The following is a 13,246-nucleotide window of genomic DNA, read 5'->3' as shown; positions in this document are numbered from 1 at the left end:
TGCAATTGCAGGGTCTTAGGGAAGTTCTATTTTTAATTTCTTGAGGAATCTCCACACTGTTCTCCGAAGAGGCCGCACCAACTTGCATTCCCACCAACAGTGGAAGAGGGTTCCCCTTTCTCCACATCCCCTCCAACACATGTTGTTTCCTGTCTTGTTAATTTTGGCCATTCTAACAGGTGTAAGGTGATATCTCAATGTGGTTTTAATTTGAATCTCCCTGAGGGCTACCTTATTTTGAAAAAGACCTGAAGTTTGCTTGTGAATGTGAGTGTTGGGAAGGCCGGAGTTCATGAGCTAAATTGCTAAGCCGCAGAGCCAAGGCTCTCGGAAATCAGAGCGAATCAGAGCGAATCAGAGGGAAGGGGTGTGGCAGCATCCGCTGGTGGGTGTGGCTCATAGCGCCCCGAGTGAGGTAGCTGGGAGACATCCCAGGCGTGTGGAGGTGCCGTTTTGTACACTCCTGCACGGCTCAGTTCAACTAGATGCAGTATTCTGTGGTTCACCTGGTATTTCTTGCTGACAAAATTGTGCATAAGCAAATACAAAGCTCATTTATGCTCAAAATGTTTCCTAATATATCAGCTACTCTGCAGCAAATTCAGGTTTTCAAAACAAGCGTTCAGTTCAGAGCAGAACTATGGCTTTCACTCATATGTGGAATTTAAGGAACAAAACAAAGGAGCACAGGGGAAGGGAGGAAAAAATAAAGTAAGATGAAATCAGAGAGGGAGACAAATCATAAGAGACTCTTAATTCTAGAAACAAACTTAGGGTTGCTGGAGGGGAGGAGAGGGTAGTATACTGGAGGGAAGTGTAGGGAGAAGGAGTAAGCGGGTGATGGGCATTAAGGAAGGCACGTGATGTAATGAGCACTGGGTTTACATGCAACTGATGAATCAATGAACTCTACATCTGAAGCCAACATTACGTTATATGTTAATTGAATGAATATAAATAAAAATTTTAAAAATATCAGAACTATGTGGATATTTAGGATCAAACAGCCAATGCCAATGGGATAGTGAAATCATTTCCTGTTGTTCAAATGTCTTGAGCTCAATGGAATCACAAGATTTTGAGAAATCACAGGGTCTCTAATAGAAAAAAGTCACAATTTCTAAATAGATTTGTATGAATTATATGGCCATCCTCCAGGAAATGCTGGGATCTGCTTGGTTCCATGAAAGTACAATCTTTTTCATAAAATCATTGCCTTTACAGCAATAAGTGTGTAGTGACATAAAAGTTAAGCATCACTGATAGAGGATTTGATCAAACCTAGTTTTTGCTCAGGAATACTGCATCTCCTTTTCCTATCACCATCAGTATCATCATGAGCACACCTGCTCACATTTTCTCTCCCCCATCAGCAGCCATTACTTATGATAACTGAAACCAAAGGCAACAAACTGGCATAGCTGAATTCACAAAGCTTAACAAAAGCACTGCTTTTGTCCTTGATGCTAGTTTCTGGGTTGGTATTGCCACAATGGTCGTGTAGTGAAAACAGTGTTTGCAAACAGATCTTTCATCTGGTTTTAATTAGGAAAACACAACCTCTAGGAGAAATGTCTGAATCTCTCTTTATAGCATTTATCAGGCATCATCTGTTCCCCAGGACCGCAAGCATCAGGAAAAGTCCATTCAGTGCTTCATGCAAAGTTAGGACTTATAATCTCTGTTGAATAGTTGACCTTACTTGATTTGTTTTGCTATTTATCCCACATAACTTTATTCCCAAAATATTAAATTCAATTTTCAAAACCAACATAGTCACCAGTCACCATCAATGGAAGATTACTTTTTTGTTGTTTCAGTTACTATAAAATTAAAAGATGACTCCTGCAATAAAATTTGGAAGAGTCCAAAAGGTGTGAAATGAAAACAGAAGTTCATAACATCTCCATTTTCCACCTCAGAGACAACTACTTTTAATGGTTCTTATGTAACATTCTAGAATTCTTCTATGCATTTATATGAATAAATTATGTATTATTTTTAGTAAATAAAATAATATTATATCTAGTCTCATATAACTTACTTTTTTGTCTAAATACTATAGCTTGGCCTCTTTCCCATTATCAGTACATAAATTTTTATATCTTTTGTTTTAATGGCTATATAATATTCCAAGGTACATAAGAACCTTAAGTTACTTTAAAAACTCTTATCAGTAGTCAAGTAAATTGTTTCCAAATCCCTTCTCCTTTAAGCAATGCTATAAAACAATACCCTTTTACATATATTGTTGTACTCTCAATATATTTGTAAAATATATTCTTAAAAGTAGTAGTGCAGAGATAAAAGGTATGAACATTTCTAATTTTGACAATGCCAACTTGCCCCCCAAAAAAGGTCCAATAATGCCTATTTTGCCATACCCTATCATTAAATATTTTCAAGCTTTCTCATCTGTATCAATTTGATAAGTGAAAAATGGCATCACCTTTTAAATTTCTACCTCTTTAATTATAAGTGAGACTATTTTTTCAAATTTTTATCATTGCTATCTTTCTGTAAAATATTCACTTAGATTATCTGTTTTTACACTGGGTTCTTTATATTTCTCATTAGCTTACCTATCTGTGACCCCCGAATGTTAATAATATCAACCCTTCTTCTGTCAAATAGATGGCAGTTATTCTCCCCTACTTGAGTATTTGTTCATTGATTCTTATCATGGTGGTTTTGCCATGCAAAAGCTTCTACTTTTTCCGAGGTCAAGTTATTAATCTTTTCCTTTATGGTCTCCGGGCTTAGAGTTATGCTTAGAAAGACCCCCACATCCCAATTTCATAAAACTATCTGCCCATATTTTTTCCTTAAAATAATAATAATAATAATATATAAGAGTCAATTTTATTGATTGCTCACTCCAGGCTGGGCACTGGTTGGAGCACTTCACATACATTACTGCATTTAATCCTCGCCACAATCTCGGTAGGTTGGTAGTGTCATTATCTCCATGACACAGATGAAGATTCTGTGACTACAGATGAGGTTTAAACTTATCTAAAGTTACACAGCTTGTATGTGGCAGTGCCAAGATTCACCTCAGACCAGCAAATTCATCAACGTTAGGCTGGATCTACTGACTCTCTCTCCACTAAGAAAAATGAGTTCAGGGGAGCCTGGGTGACTCAGTGGGTTAAAGCCTCTGCCTTCAGTTCGGGTCGTGGTCCCAAGGTCCTGGGATCGAGCCCCGCATTGGGCTCTCTTCCTCCTCTCTCTCTGCCTGTCTCTCTGCCTACTTGTGATCTTTGTCTGTCAAATAAATAAATAAAATCTTTAAAAAAAGAAAGAAAGAAAGAAAAATGAGTTCACCCATTTATATATAACTTCACCTCTTCTATCTTCCTCCACCTTATACTTGTTATAAATCCTCTCTCGCTACTAATTGTATAGTCCTTACATTTTCTTCTGTTTTCATAAAATGCAGTTATTTATATTTGATTTAGTTCAGTATTTTGAGTGGATTCCACATGTCCCGCCAATCCTTTCAAAGAGTATCTGCTTCTCCATTCCTAAGTTCTTTTCCCTTATTTGTCACATAAATAACTAATTTGACTCACGAGGCAGTTTTTTAGGAACCAGTTATTCAAGAACCAGTTATTCAAGGTTCTTGAATACTTGAGAATATTGTTTAAATATAAACTATAAACATAAACCATAGCTTGACCAGGTATTGGGTCTTCCCACACATACCCCACCAAAGCTCTAGAAACACTTATCCATTGCCTCCTAGCTTTGACTATTCACCATATTTGAGGCCACTCTGATTTTCCACCTTTTGAGTGACTCACTTTTTCTGCCCAGATGCCTATAAGATTCTTAAACTTGAAGCACACTAACTTTACTATCTTGTGCTTACTTGCTGTTGATCATCCTGTTTCAGTTTTTCCTAGAAAGCACATGTGCCTTTTTGATTCTACCTACTACGAATTTCCTTAATTTCTAAAGGTTTTTTTTTATTATTATTACCTATCTAAATTTTTTTCGGTCCATCGGTTCTGCTCTCTTTATCAGGCACACCTATAATGCATATGTTGGATCTTCTCTGCCTGTCTTTATATCTAAATTATATTTTACAAAACTCTTAGTTGCAAGCATATGGTAGAAGCCTAATGTGAACTAGCTCAAAGAAAAGCAATGTATTAGAAGGATACTGGAGTACCTCATCTATCTTTAAGAAATGCATAAAAAGCATCAGGACCTTATTGATAACACTTGAATGTCACTATCACCATGCCTTTTTGTCTCAACCAGGATGGTTTGTCTCCTGTCTTTTTTTCTGCTTCTACATGTTGACTTGCTCTTACTATCATAGACAGACCAGCTTCCGTCATGAGGCAGGGAATGTGGCTGCAACAGCTCCAAAGCCTCATAGCCCATGATTCTCATCTCTAGAAGGGAATTTCCTTCTTTTCTTTAATTCCAATTTTTAAAAACTCTATGTTCCCTTCATATTATTTGAGTGAACAGATATGCATTTTTCTGGAATTTCTGTTTCCCAAAATAATTTTTTCCCCTGAAATAATTCTCTCTTTTTTTAAAGATCTTATTTATTTATTTGACAGAGACAGAGACAGAGAGAGAGAGAGAGACATCACAAGCAGGCAGAGAGGCAGGCAGAGAGAGGGGGGAAGCAGGTTCCCCGCTGAGCAGAGAGCCAGGTGTGGGGCTTGATCCCAGGACCCCGGGATCATGACCTGAGCTAAAGGCAGAGGCTTTAACCCACTGAGCCACCCAGGCACCCCATCCCCTGAAATAATTCTTAACATGAAATGCACTTTTTCTGTATAATTAGAGTAAAGCAATTTGGCCAACTTTGGTTTGCTAATTTATTTCTTGATTCATTTGATTCTGGTCAACTTCTGCAAAGCTTACTTCTTCCTTTCTCCCCTCTCATTTCAATACAGGTTAGAAGCCAAATATTAAAAAAAAAAAAATACTGTTCTCTTATCCTTATTTTCCCACTATTCTGAGATATGGAACTAGCTCCCTTTGGGATTTTCCAATTTTTCACATGGCCTGCTCCAACTCCTAAACCTCATAGAAGGGACACTCAAAGCCTTCCACTTCCTTTTAGTGAAATTCACACTCTTTTTATAGACCAGAGAAGTGTGTATCAGTTTTTAGCATCCTCCTAGATTTGATCCATATTTCACTATACTTCTTAGATACCAGTCCATGCCTAGAACTTAGCCATTTCCTAGTTATGCAGAATTTTTCTTTGTGTTTAATTATGCTTGTTGAGTTTTTAATTATTTCCATGATGGGGAGTATGGTTAATATGCCTTTACTTTTTAAATATCTCCTGAATCTTTAGAAGTCATTATTACTATTAAAATCTACTTTGAAAAACTTACAATACATTCACTCATCAAATATGCATGGAATGTTAACTATGTGCAAAGCACTTTGAAAGGCATGGAGGATATATCAGTGAAGAAGACAGAAAGAGTTGGTACCTTCTAGGAACCTACATTATAGTGAGGAAGCCAGGTTTTAAACAAATAATCACAAGGATAATAGATCAATAAGTGAGTAAAGGGGTGGTTGCTAAAGCAGAGATTAAATAGAGTGCCCACAAGGTATGGATTAAATTATTTTAGCTAGAAATCATGCTTCTCAGTATGGGGAGAGGCAAAAGGGTCCTTGAGTCCAATTTTATTTTGTAAAGTGTCTCTTGGGTTTGCCTCCCTTAGTGACAGACTGCACGATGAGTAAGTACCCTATATCTGGATGTAATAGAATTTTTCTTTAGCTGTAGAACCTAAAAATAACTACCTTTCTTCTTGGAATGCAAAGCCCATAGGCCTTCTGAGAGTATTCCTTGAGATTCAAAATTAAGGAAACCTGTTGGGGTAAACATGACATGGCCATGACTGAAGTCTTCTGGCAGAAAGGGAAGCAAATGTCACTGAAAGAGTATTTGCTAAGCAGGAGCTGTCTTAGTTGGTGACTCAAGCTCAACTCAACCCAAGCGCTCATGAAGGAAGAGTGACGAATGGCTCTAGCCTAGCCTATAACCGCCATAACACAAGATTATGTGTTGGGGAATGATGACTTCGTGTATGAGTGTCAAATACTGACACATCCTGTAATTTGGGCAGGTCATCACAATGTCAGAGATGATTTCCCCTTTGGGGCTATGCAGGATCAGTCTTCAACAGCAAATCTTTATACAGCTGTATTGTACTTTCCAGATTTCCAGTCCCTCTCTACCTGGCACCCGAAACTAACACTCATTTGGAAACTTCAGGTTCTCAGACAATATATAAAGTGAAGGGAGAGTCCTCATCAGGGAGAAACTGAACTTTTTGACAATAAAAACATGTAGAAAAAATGAAATTAAGTTATATTAAAAGAGATATGACTACATTGGGATTTCTCTTGAAGAATGACACTTGAGCAGAGATCTAAAGGACCATGAGCAGTTAACTAGGGGAAGCAAAGAATGTGTTCCAAAAGGAGGATCCAGGCAGGAACATGGCAGACCTGAGGAAACCAAAGGAGACCAGGACGGCTAGACTCTGAAGAAGGGCTATGCTGTTGTCAGTCAAAGATGATGAGGGAGGCCGGGGCCCATCTCGTAAAGAGGCTGGTAGTCTACATTAACGATTTCGGCCTTTATCCTAAGAGCAATGTAAAAGTAATATGTAAGCTCTATGACACGATCTGATCTGTCTTTGTAAAATATGACTTTATTTGCAGGATATAGGAGAATCAAGGGCAGAAACCAGTAGGAGAGCGGGTTGGGAAGCTATTTGAGGAAGAATGGTTGGGCACAAGCAGGTTTGTAGATTAGGTTGGTAGGGAAATTCCCATCAAATGTCTTCTTTCTCTATGAAATAGCACATGGGAGAGAGAACTCACTTTGGACATCTATGGATTGAAAATAGAGAAGTAAATTCAATCCCAAAAGCCTCTTGGAAGAAAGTAGGCACTTTGGCCTTAGAGAATTGCACTACAGACTTAGAAGGGAATTCTGGCACTTGTGGATCCAGTGTCACATGGTACTGCTAGGTTAAGAATTCTATATTATTTTGTCAAAATAAATCAAAGTTTCAACCAAGAGATTAAAAGCTATATAAAGAGATCCAGCTTTTGCTTGCCCTTGTACAGTATGTGGATGTACTCTTCCTAAGAATCACCTTCAAGCAACTTCAGATGAAAAAAGTGAGAGAACTTGGGGAATACTTTTTGCAGTTGACCATCGATAGACCCTGGCTAGACCACAAAAAAGAGGGCCTTATTAAAAGCATTCTTAGCTGATGGCCCTTTCACCATTAACCAGTCACTTAGGTCAAAAAACAAAAGATAAACGCTATTCCCCAGGTCTGGTGCCACCATCAACATGGAGGAAATGATGAAAGCCCCAGATTATAGGGGAAATTCAGCAACGGGTGCCTTTGGGAGAAGAAAGCTGACATTCTGTCCTCAGCCCTTCAAAAACATATCCCAAGCAGAAAGAGATCCAGGATCAAAGCTATCTTTAAAGGACCAAAAGATCTCAGAAGCACTGCTGCCTGCAGGTGTAAAAATAAAGTGACAAAAGTATACTGACAGACCAAATTAGTGATCCCTAAACTTCCTTTTAGTTTGGCCCACTACTCTTCCTATTAAGACTCTAGAAAGTCCTTGAGAGGGCACCTCCAGTAGTGCCATTTATGAAAAACCAAGCCAACAGAGAGAACACCTAGTAAGATAATTAGTGGATTTTAGGAGAGGAAAAAAAAACAACAAAGTAGTGAGAAGTACAAGGCATAGATTCACCACCACCTAATCACTGCTACATGGAGAATATAGGTCTTTACTGTGAAGATAGGCAGAGGTGAAGAAACTTCACATTTTTAACAAAAATATCCCTACTCCCACCTCCCTGGAAGTTATAACCCTCTACTTTTGCTGTAATTGGGGTTTACCTATGGGGTTAATTTCCCATTGGATGTAAGCCTATGACTATTCCTACCCTGCAGGCAGCATAAAACTGAGGCAGAAAAGAAATGCCTTCTGCATCAGGAAGCACAGCTTCCCAGCAGGAGTCACAAAGCCCTGAGTTCAAATCTCAGTCCAGCCAAGCACAAGCTATACTACCCCGGGCAAGTTACTGAAACTCTTTGTGCCTCAGTCATCTTGTCTGTAAAAGGGGATTCGAATCTGCCTTATAAGATCAAAGGGAAATGGATAATATATACGAAGTGTCCTAACACAGTACCTGGCATGTGTTAAATACACAGCATGGGAAAGGGACTGTTAGGAATCACCAGTTCTTCCCTTCATGCTCAGTGGCCTCAGGTCTTAGGTGTGACTTGTCTCCCTGGAAACCCAATATCCTATCTGCTTCTCTCTCTCTCTCTGTCTCTCTGTCTACGCGGAAGACTCTCTTGTTCCTCTCTCTTCCAGCGGTCCCCTGAATTTAACGTCTTTGGTATCCAGACCTACAAACTCTGCTGACCCACCTAGCTGTATAACTTTCCTCCCTGGCCTGGCCTCTTCTGTGTGTCACCATTCATTTCCCATATGACACATCTGAAGTCCAGTCAGATTGTTTCTGTCCATTTGAAGGCTGCCTAAAAGACTTTATTTAACCTATAGGAGTCAGAACCATTTTTTTACCCAGAACTAACATTCCTGGTTAAACTACTCTCTTCTCAGGACTGTGCTGGACTCTGCAAATAACTACCCAGATTCCTCCAAAATATGACTCTCCTCTTTTCCAACCACAGAGGTTGCCTGAAAATGTTGCTTCTAAATGAAGCCTCCTGGTTTCTGCATTGTAATTCAATACCTTGTTATTTCTAAAACAGGAAAGCTGAGAAATAAAAGTCTCTGGGCATACTTAAAAAAAATCCTCAGACCCATATTGTGTTAAAATTACCAGAGAGTATCTATTAGTGAACACTAAGTAATTTCACTATTTCATTACTCTCAGAATATATTCTACGTCCTTGAAGGAATTAAATGGGAATGGGAGAGTAGCAACCCAAAATTGGTTTAATATTTAATGTGTGGTTAGTTTAGAGGCAATAAAGAAAGGTCAAGGTCATTAGCCTTTTCTATACCAGTTATCATTTCCGAGGATATCTTTTTTTTTTTTTTTTTTTTTTTTTTGGTCCCAGGATGTCTTGATTAAATTTGGCAAATACAATCTATTTAGCCGATATTGGGTCCTTTAATAGTCATATATCCCTTTATTACTATAAAGATGACTCTTTGATTATGTTTCTAATTCAAAAATTATTCTGCTACCCAAGTGTCTTTCACAGCATACTTCTTTAACTTAGTATACTTGCAATTTTGCACTTCCAAGACCAGGAAGCAGACAATACTGACATTGCCAGGTGCTAGACTGACCTCTAGTGGAAATTAAAGAAATTACCAAACAAGCTTTTTAGAGGGTCTCTAGTAACAAAGTTGGAGCTGTCAAACTCAGGACATTGTTAATAATATTAAAGAAACACTGATAATACAAATTTACTTGGGGTTTCTTAACCAATTCAAGTTAAAAAGAAAAGAATAGGATTAAGAGCAGAGAATCTGATTCATAGCTCACTTCAGTCACTTCCTGCCTGACAATGTTTTTCTCAGTTTCCATCTGTAAAATGGAAAAGATTATATTACCCTATCTCGCAGAGCTGACGTGAGGATCAAATAAGTCAATACATGGAAAGTATCTAGAACACTGCGTGGTACCTAGTTCAGTGACATAAAATGATTGCTTATTATGATTTGTAGCTGGAACAACGTAAGGTTGAAGGCATAGCCTAATTTCAGGGGATATGAAGAAAACAAAGAGTCCTGGCAGGAGTGCATTTCAGAATAAGGCTATAACAAACCAATATACAACCAGTTCAGCTAGTCCTCCCAATTTCAGAAACACAAGGGCTATGCTTGTATATATCAGAATGGGGTGGGGAATCAGATGCAAAGGAACTCTAGCAGATGATCATTTTGTGGGAAGGATGGAAAGTCTTCTTGTGGTCCCAATATGGGCATGATAAGTACATCACACACTATCTTTTAAAACAAAAACCAAGCTCACCGGGATCTTTCAGGCTTTGAACTCCTCTTGACTCAATGTCTGTAGCACATACAATTAGCACTTAGCTGCCCTCTAAATCATCATCAGCCTCAGATTCTCTGAACCACATATGTGGCACTTTTCTCCAGCTGACTAATTCTTTTATTGTGCTTCTATTACAGAATTCTGAACTTCTAAAAAAACAATATTCCACTGCTTCCAGAGTAATATATCTAATTAACGACTAAAAGATGCCTCCATACAAAGTTAATAAAATAATTTCCACTTCTTGCTCCAAGGAAAGCCCAAATCAGCAATTATTTTCAGCTGACAGAAATGCCCATAAAACTGAAAAATGATCTATAATTCCAAGGTACTTCTTTACCGCAAATAATTGCCATCCAGAGCAAAATGGCTTGTTTTCTCATAAAACAATATGATCACTCTAATAAAATGAATATAGTTCTTAGTTCTTTCCATCACTGTCCTGAGGTGCCCTAATTCATTTGCTAATTCAAATATTTTATTCTGTGAACACACCAAATTGAAATTAAAAGTTGCAATTGCATTATTCAATACAAACATGAACCCATTAAAATGACATAAAAGTTCCTATAAGATCTTATTCATAACATCTACATGTATTTACAACAAGAGACTAAAAGGACCAATTTACTTAACTGGAGTCATAAATTGTGGGTAATGTTTTATATATGCAAAACCACAACTCAGAAATAATTGTAAAAATGAATACTGCAATTTGGTTAGGTAAATTCTAGGAAAAAAAATCATTTAAAGTAACCAAGAAATGTAACATTATTAAAGCAAATATTTCAAGATAGCAGCAAAAATAAAAAGTAGCCTCTTTGAAGTTTTTGAAAACTCAAGCTCATTTGGAAATATAAAAGCAAGAATGCCACTTCATTATAGTATTGATATTTCATTCATTACAGTGCCATAAAAACTGTGTCCCTGAATATTTCCCTAATACCTGTCAAGAAACTGTAACAGCAGAAGGAAGATCAATTCTGATACTACAGAGGAAAAAGCTTAATTCTCTTATACGTCCTTCGTTGACAGATTTAATCAATGATGTGCTATGTTACTTTCCTGTTTTTCTCCTACTAAATCAACACTTATATTCTCAATGTTGTAACAATAAGAATTCAGTACTACCAAAGACACTAAAAGGGACAAGGCAACAAATATACCCAAAGACCTAAAGAAAAGCATTTATTAGTGTATATATAATAATATAATATATGATAGTATACATATTACAGCAATTTTTTAGAAATTAAAATATGGAAGTTCAAGTAGAATGAAGCCCAGTCATCCTAAGAAGTATTTTCTAGAGAAGGCCCACAAAACAACTTCTAAGAACTATCAGAAAGCATGGACTTTTACCAAGGTCTGTCCAGTGATTCTCAACTTTGCTGCATATTTTATAGAAATTGGCAAACTGATTCCAGAGAGTATTCATAAAGGCAAAGGTTTCAGAAAAGACAAAATAATCTCAAAAAAGAAAAAAGTTGGAGGAGTCACACTACCTGGTTTCAAGACTCAATAAAAAGGTGCAATAATCAAGACAGTGTGGTACTGGGGCAAGGAGCAAATCAATAGAACAGAACAGAGGTCAACTGATTGCCAACAAAGGTAGCAAAGTAATTCAATGAATTATAAAAGTCTTTTCAACAACTACTGTGCAAACAACTGCCCTAACTAAACTTAAAAGCAAGACTGAAAAGGCCTCGAAGGCCTTCAAGCAACTTAACTGCATGCCAGAACAAAATCCAACACTATGTGAAGAAAGTCAATTTAATCCATCAGCCAACAACATGAAAGTCATAATGACTGACATCCAGTTAAAAGCTGGCAGGCATATGGCTCCCAAATGACAGAGAAGATAGATCCAGCAGTCAAGAATGTTAAAACAACTATTATACGTATGCCCTACATTTTTAGAAGGAGAGAGGAATACATGAACATGATTAGAAGAGAAATGGAAGAATTTTTTTAACAATCCAAATGGAATCTCCACAGATGAAAATTACAATTCCTGAAATGAAAAGTAGAGTAGATACATATTAGCATATTAGACACTTCCAAAGGAAAGATCAGTTCATTTGAAGGCAAAGCAATAAGAACTAGCCAAAATGAAGCACAGAGAAGGAAGTGGGGGAAAGTGAGTAAAAATAAACAGGGCTACAGTGACCTATAGGACAATATCAAACAAGGTATCAAAAGGAGAAGAGAAAAAATAAAGAAATAATGGCTGGAATTTTTATAAACATGATGACAACTATAAGCCCACAGCTCCAAGAATTTCAACAAACTCCAAACTGCATGCCAGTCTTTTTTTTTTTTTCCAAAACAAAATAGGTAAGAAGGAAAAACTGATAGGTTAACCTCCTCAAAATTAAAAATTTTCTCCTGTGAAAGACCTCATTAGGTGTTAAAAAGGCAAAACACAGACTGGGAGAAAATATTTGAAAATCACACATCTGATGACAAATTATAGCTCGAAAAGTAAAGAACTCTCAAACATTAAAAAATCCAGTTAGAAAATGGGCAAAACACATGAGCAGACATTCCACCAAAGATACACAAATGACGAATAAGCACATGAAAAGATAATCAGCATCACCGGTCACTAGGGAAATGTGAATTAAAATCACAATGATAGATCACCATCATAATGGCTAAAATTTAAAAAAAAAAATCAGTGACACTACCAAATAATTGTGAGGATGTGAGAAATGAGACTACTCATGGGGGGACTGGTTGGCTCGGGAGGAAGAACATGGGACTCTTGATCTCAGTGTTGTGAGTTCTAGCCCCATGTTGGGTATAGAGAATTAGTGTTGGCGGAAATGCAAAATGATATAGTCACTCCGGTAAATAGCTTGACAGCTTCTTTTAAACGAAAAATAAATAAATAAGTGAAAACTAAAAAATGGTCTTACCATATAACCGAGAAATTGTATTCTGGGCATTTATTCCCCCAAAATGATAATCTATGATCACACAGAAATCTGTAGATGAATGTTCACAGCAGCTTTGTTAGTACCAGTCAAAAACTGGAATTTTGAACAAACAGTCAGGGATCAACAGAGAGGGGGAGGGTTGGGTGTGGCCATCAAGAAGTAGCACAGGGAGCAATGGTACAATTGAGCATTTTGATGGTTACAAGTAGTGAAGAAACTACAGGAGAAA

At 37.4% G+C, this 13,246-nt stretch overlaps 1 protein-coding gene across 2 annotated transcripts in view; it reads right to left on the bottom strand.

Annotated features, from left to right (window-relative positions):
* The window catches only part of STK33 (serine/threonine kinase 33), a 150,351-nt gene that overhangs the window by 117,738 nt on the left and 19,367 nt on the right, over positions 1–13,246 (bottom strand). The window lies entirely within an intron of this gene.

Source organism: Mustela nigripes, chromosome 1 (genome assembly GCF_022355385.1).
Source record: "Mustela nigripes isolate SB6536 chromosome 1, MUSNIG.SB6536, whole genome shotgun sequence".
NCBI classification, from domain to species: domain Eukaryota; kingdom Metazoa; phylum Chordata; class Mammalia; order Carnivora; family Mustelidae; genus Mustela; species Mustela nigripes.
Note: the sequence above shows the minus strand (reverse complement) of the source record. Positions and strands in the feature narration are given on the sequence as shown.